Source organism: Chiloscyllium plagiosum, chromosome 15, assembly GCF_004010195.1.
Source record: "Chiloscyllium plagiosum isolate BGI_BamShark_2017 chromosome 15, ASM401019v2, whole genome shotgun sequence".
In the NCBI taxonomy this organism is placed as follows: domain Eukaryota; kingdom Metazoa; phylum Chordata; class Chondrichthyes; order Orectolobiformes; family Hemiscylliidae; genus Chiloscyllium; species Chiloscyllium plagiosum.
The window spans coordinates 23,805,581-23,811,682 of record NC_057724.1 but is presented as its reverse complement, the minus strand read 5'-3'; positions in this window follow the sequence as shown (position 1 = coordinate 23,811,682).

The following is a 6,102-nucleotide window of genomic DNA, read 5'->3' as shown; positions in this document are numbered from 1 at the left end:
CTCTACCTGTATTCCTGATGAAGGGCTTTTGCCTGAAACGTTGATTTTACTGCTCCTCGGATGCTGCCTGAACTGCTGTGCTTTTCCAGCACCACTCTCATCTCAACTCTGGTTTCCAGCATCTGCAGTTATTGTTTTTACCTGGTCAGGGATGATATCATGGCTGTGCTAAAGGAGGGCTTGAGCTGTGAAGCATTATGGGTGGAGCTGAGAAATAAGAAGGTTGCAGTTACATTGTTAGGGCTGTACTACAGGCCTCCCAACAGTGAGTGTGAGGTAGGAGAACAAATAGGTAAACTGATTATGGAAAGATGTCGAGGCAGCAGGGTGGTGGTGATGGGAGATTTTAATTTTTCCAACATTGACCGGGATACACTTAGTGTAAGAGGTCTGCTTGGGGCAGAAGTCTGACAAGGGAAGGGGCCATATTGGACCTGGAGTTGAGGAATGAGCGAGGCCAGGTGGTAGAAGTTGCAGTGGGGATTTCTTTGGGAATAGTGACCACAATTCTGTAAGTTTCAGAATACCTGTTGACAAAGATGAGAGTGGTCGATTGTGCCTTATCAACTTAATAGAGTTCTTTTGAGGAAGTGACCAAGTTGATAGATGAAGGAAGGTCTGTAGATTTCATATACAGGGACTTTAGTAAGGTGTTTTATAAGGTTTCTCATGGTAAACTAATGGAGAAAATCAAGTCACATGGTGTGCAGGGTGTTCTAGCTAGGTGGAAAAAGAACTGGTTGAGCAACAGGAGATGGAGTAGTAGTTGAAGGGAGTTTCTCCAAATGGAGAAAGGTGACCAGTGGTGTTCCACAGGGGTCAGTGCTGGGGTCACTGTTGTTTGTGATATACATAAATGATCTGGAAGAGGGCATTGTTGGTCTGATCTGTAAGTTTTCAGACGATACAAAGGTTGGTAAAGTATCAGAAAGCATAGGGGACTGTCAAAGAATACAGGAGAATATAGACAGACTGGAGAGTTGGGCAGAGAAGTGGCAGATGGAGTTCAATCCAGGTAACTGTGAGGTGATGCATTTGGAAGGTCTAATTCGAGAGCGAACTATACTGTAAACAGAAGAGTCTTGGGAGAAGCTGATGAGCAGAGAGACCTGGGAGTACAGGTCTATTGTACCCTGAAGGTGGCTACACAGGTGGATAATTATGGTCTGGGCTGCCTGCTTAAGGATGTTTTGGAGTGATTTGGCCTAGTCTATAACACTGGACTCTGAAGCCTAAATATTCTGATTAACTTTTTCTGACACATGATAAACTATTTAAAAAAGTGGTACAGGACTTATCAGCATTAAATGATACAAATTGGATCAAGCTTCTAAGCTATTACTATTATGCATAATGATGAATCACTTATCTGGATATGAACATGCTTCAAAGTGTTCTCTCTCAATTTGTGGTTCAAATGATACTCTCTATGTTCACATGCTATCCCATTGCTCACTGCTAAATTAAGCTAACTTTAGTGATTTTATTCTATAGGAATTGACAGGAAGATGCAACTTGGTGTTGTTGTTATGGTGAATCTCGGACACAGCACAGGCATCTATTGAAAATAGATGTACGTGTTGTTCTGTTTATCATTGCAACTTCTTCAACCATCTGGTTTTTGCTCATTTTGTTGACTACTTCATGCATCAATGAAGTGGCTACACAATGAAACCAAGACTTCATTGCATTTGTGGCACATGAGTCCAATGTCTCTAACTACACAGCTTTTACTTGATAATGTAAATTACGAAATGCTGTTTGTGTTTTTTGAGGTGCAGTATGTGGAAAATTAAAGGACAAAAATGTTACTTTTGCCCAATATTTTTCTCTCAAATTAGTTGAATTTTGTATGCTATTACTGATGTGCTCAAGCATTATCAACACAAAATACAAAGTTGGCCTTACATTTGTCACTTAATGTTGTATGTTTTCAGCATATTCATTTCATAATGTTGCTATGGAGCATCCCTGTCTGTTTTGCCAAAACATTTCATGAAAGTCTGTTCTCCAGTTCATTAGTCCAAAGCACAGCATGGGTCTTGTCATGCAGTATTGATTTTCATCTCCAAGGCAGGCTGGTGCTGATCTTTCTTTTGATCAGCACTGATGCTGCAGTCGACAGTTCTCGCCTGCATTTCCTCACTTTTATGCTTTAATCATTATTTAAGTAAGTTGAGCACTAAATTTGAAAAAGCGGTTGTGGCTTTGGCTAAAAAAAAACCCTTTTTAGCAAACTTCTGATGAAAAGTTATTAAACTACCCAATGAGCAGGTGTAATTCTGAAAGAAAAGCTCTTTTAAGAGAAGGAACATTTGAATTTAGAGTGCATAATTTTAACTGCACTTCATGTGAAAGGCATGCTTCTAATCCTTGGGATTTTATAGCAAATTTGTGTAGTATCTTCCTGAAACTGCCTTCCATCCGAGTATAAAGAAATGTTCATAAGCATTCAAAATAGTTGACTCACTGAAAATGTTGCATTTCAATTCTGTTTAAAATTAGCAGTTTAGGAACCTGTACAGTGACAACCTTCAAAAAAGAAGTTTCAGAACCCTTTAATATAATTGCTTAACATAATTAACTGAGAGGTTTAACAACTTAATTTTGCAGAAAAGTACCAAACATCTACCACCTTCCGCTTTAAAAAAAAAGTTTGCTATCTCCAATCCTAAAGCTTTTACTCAAATTTTTTAGACTAGATCTCAGAATCCTAGAATCCTGAAAGCAGAAATAGAGTCAGCAGAGCAAAACTGTGTTATGGGTAATATATTGAAAACCTCAAGCAAGATGCTTGATAACATTCTAAATTCAAGTTTTTGTTCCTCACTAGATAATATAATGCATTTGGAGTCATATTCTACAAATCTACACATGCCAAAATCGAGTCCTAGTGATATGCAACATGGAAACAGACCCTCTATCCAACTCCTCCATGCCGAGAGATATTCAAAATTAATCTAGTCCCATTTTGCCAGCACTTGGCCCATATCCCTCTTAACCCTTCCTATTCATTTACCTATTCAGATGCCTTTTAAATGCTTAATTGAAGCGGCCTCCACCACTTCCTCGTGCAGCTCATTCCATACTACACCACTCTCTGAGTAAAAAAAACCTTATCCCTTCATTCCCTCTTTAAATCTTGAGCCTCTCACCTTTTAAATCTATTCTGTCAAGTTTTGGATACCCCATCCCAGGCAAAAGACCTTGTCTGTTTACCCTATCCATGCCTCTCATGATTTTATAAACCTCTATAAGGTCACCCTTCAGCCTCTGATGTTCCAGGGAAAATAGCCCGAGCCTATTCACCCTCTCCCTATAGTTCAAACCCTCAAACCCTGAGAAAATCCTGTAAATATTTCCTGAACCCTTTCAAGTTTCACAACGTCTTTCCTATAGCATAGAGACCAGAATTGTACGATTATTCCAAAAGTGGCTGAATCCATGTCCTTCTTGTACTGCCACAATTTGACCTCTGAACTCTTATACCCAATGCTCTGAGCAATAAAGACAAGCATGCCAATTGCCACTTCCACTATCCTATCCACCTGTGACTCTACTTTCACGGAACTGTGAACCTACTCCAAGGTCTCTTTGTTCAGCAACACTCCCCAGGACCTCACCATTAAGTTTATAAGTCCTGCCCTGATTTGCCTTTTCAAATGCAGCTCCTCACATTTATCTAAATTAAACTCCTCGGCCCATTGGCCCATCTGATCAAGATCTCATTGTACTCTGAGGTAACCTAAGATCAAAAGCTCTTCACCAAAATGAGATGCCCAGCTCACAATATAGCTACAGCATGGCCATTTAGATCTTTGTATTCTCATTTTCTAAAGGTGCTAATTACCACCAAATATTTTGATTATTCTTTGAAACTATCCTGAACATTTCAACGATCTATGCAGATTAACAGTTAATCTTCTCACCTCCATTGTTTTGAGTTTTTCACCATTCACAAATTATTCTCTTCCCATCATTTTTAGATCCAATGTAAATAACCTCACATTTACCCATATCAAAGTCTATTTGCCACAATGTAAACCCCCAAATTTAATATTGTTTCATTTTCTGGGGTTATCTGTATAACTGTTAATGATACAAAGATGGGTGGCAATGTGGGGCATGTGGACTTCTATCCCATTATCTCAGTTTTTTCTGTTTAAAAAAAACCAGCAAATTACTGAGACTACAACTCTGATCTCTGTTGGACTCCATTGAATTATTTCCTATCTTGTTCAATTCGTTAAATCTTCTAAACAGATCACTCATTTACCCTCCACTTTATGGTACATCTTTCATCAATCCAGATAGTGTTATCTTTGCTCCTGTCAGCATCCCATCTCCCTCGCATTCATGTTGGAAAATGCCCGTGTCATTTTGGAAAGCTTTTACAATTGTCTATGGCATCTCCAGATTAACAAATCAGAACTAATTATGTGATAGGCTGGGATGCAACAAAAATATTTTGATGTTTGATGGTTTCAGCTCATCTCTGACCACAGTATGATACTTCACTTATTTTAAGCGCTGTCTCTTCTGTAGAGGTGTATTTCTAGATCTGAACGTGCCTCAGCTGGTAACTGTTGTTGGGGGTGGTAAATGAGAATGGATATGATCATGAAATGGTGTATATGTCATGATGTAACCATAATGTCAAATGTGTACAACAGTTACAGAAGAACTTGGTAGTCATGTCCCTTACCTCTGAGCCAGGAGATCTAGGGTTCAAGTCTCACCTCTTTCGGAGGTGTGTGATAACATCTCTGATCAAGCTGATTTAGAAAAGAAAAAATAGAATACACAGATGTAGGAGGCAATTCATATCATGCAGTTGTTTTCTTGAAGAAAAATGGGGAAAGAGCTTCCTAACATTGAATATCTATTGAACAAACTGCTTCTGTAGCAATTATTGCACTCTCTGCCATCCATTTGTTCAAACTGCAGAATCAGTAAACTGCTGTTGAATGCCACAAGCTATCTGGTTTTCTTACCTATTTAACATATTCATCACATCTAAACGGTCACTTCCAGTAACCTCGAACCATCTTAAAATCATTTATGAATTCTCTACCAAATATTGAGTAAACTCACCATTGAACCTTGAACTTACAACTGTTCTGGTTGTCAGACCCATTAAGTCACATTTGATTTTTAATTGTCATAACTGCATGGTTTATGAAATTCTCATGTTTTGGGAGCATTACATTTTACAAAATTTTTTTTAAAAAAAACCATAAGACTAGTTTTGAACTCTGCAAGTCTGGGTGAGTTGATTGTCAGTGATGTATAAAGAACCCATATTCTTTTACAGGGAAGATTTGCAATGTCTATTTATGGAGACATTAGCAGTAACTTGTGTGTTAATATTGGGGATTGTGAATCTTAAATGTCAGAAAAGTGTTGAGATTTTTGGTTTGTAAACAGTTGTGCTTTAAGCTGTCTGTTTACTTACAAGATGGAAGATATTTGAGATTTCATAATCATTGTCTTCATCTGTACATAAACGCACATCCTTCACACTGCCATAATGATAGTCAATAGTGGGTTTTTCAGCCTTTTTGCTATGGTAAATGTCTTGAGATCAGAAGTCTCTTTTTAAAACTGTTATTCTTTTGGTTATTAGTTTAATATTATTGGAATTGTGAACAAATTGCAACATTTTCATAGACTAACTGAACAGAACTAAAAAATGACCTGGTAGGCCTTCATAAGATGCACCCAAGCTGAGGGGACAGAATGAATCCTTTTTCTGTCATCTTTGCCTAATAATCAGAAATGACATATCCCTGTATACACACACTAGGTTATTCAGGTCACATTCTGGATCAGTGGTGCTGGAAGAGCACAGCAATTCAGGCAGCATCCAACGAGCAGCGAAATCGACGTTTCGGGCAAAAGCCCTTCATCAGGAATAAAGGCAAAGAGCCTGAAGCGTAGAGAGATAAGCTAGAGGAGGGTGGGGATGGGGAGAGAGTAGCATAGAGTACAATGGGTGAGTGGGGGAGGAGATGAAGGTGATAGGTCAGGGAGGAGAGGGTGGAGTGGATAGGTGGAAAAGGAGCTAGGCAGGTCGGACAAGTCCGGACAAGTCAAGGGGAC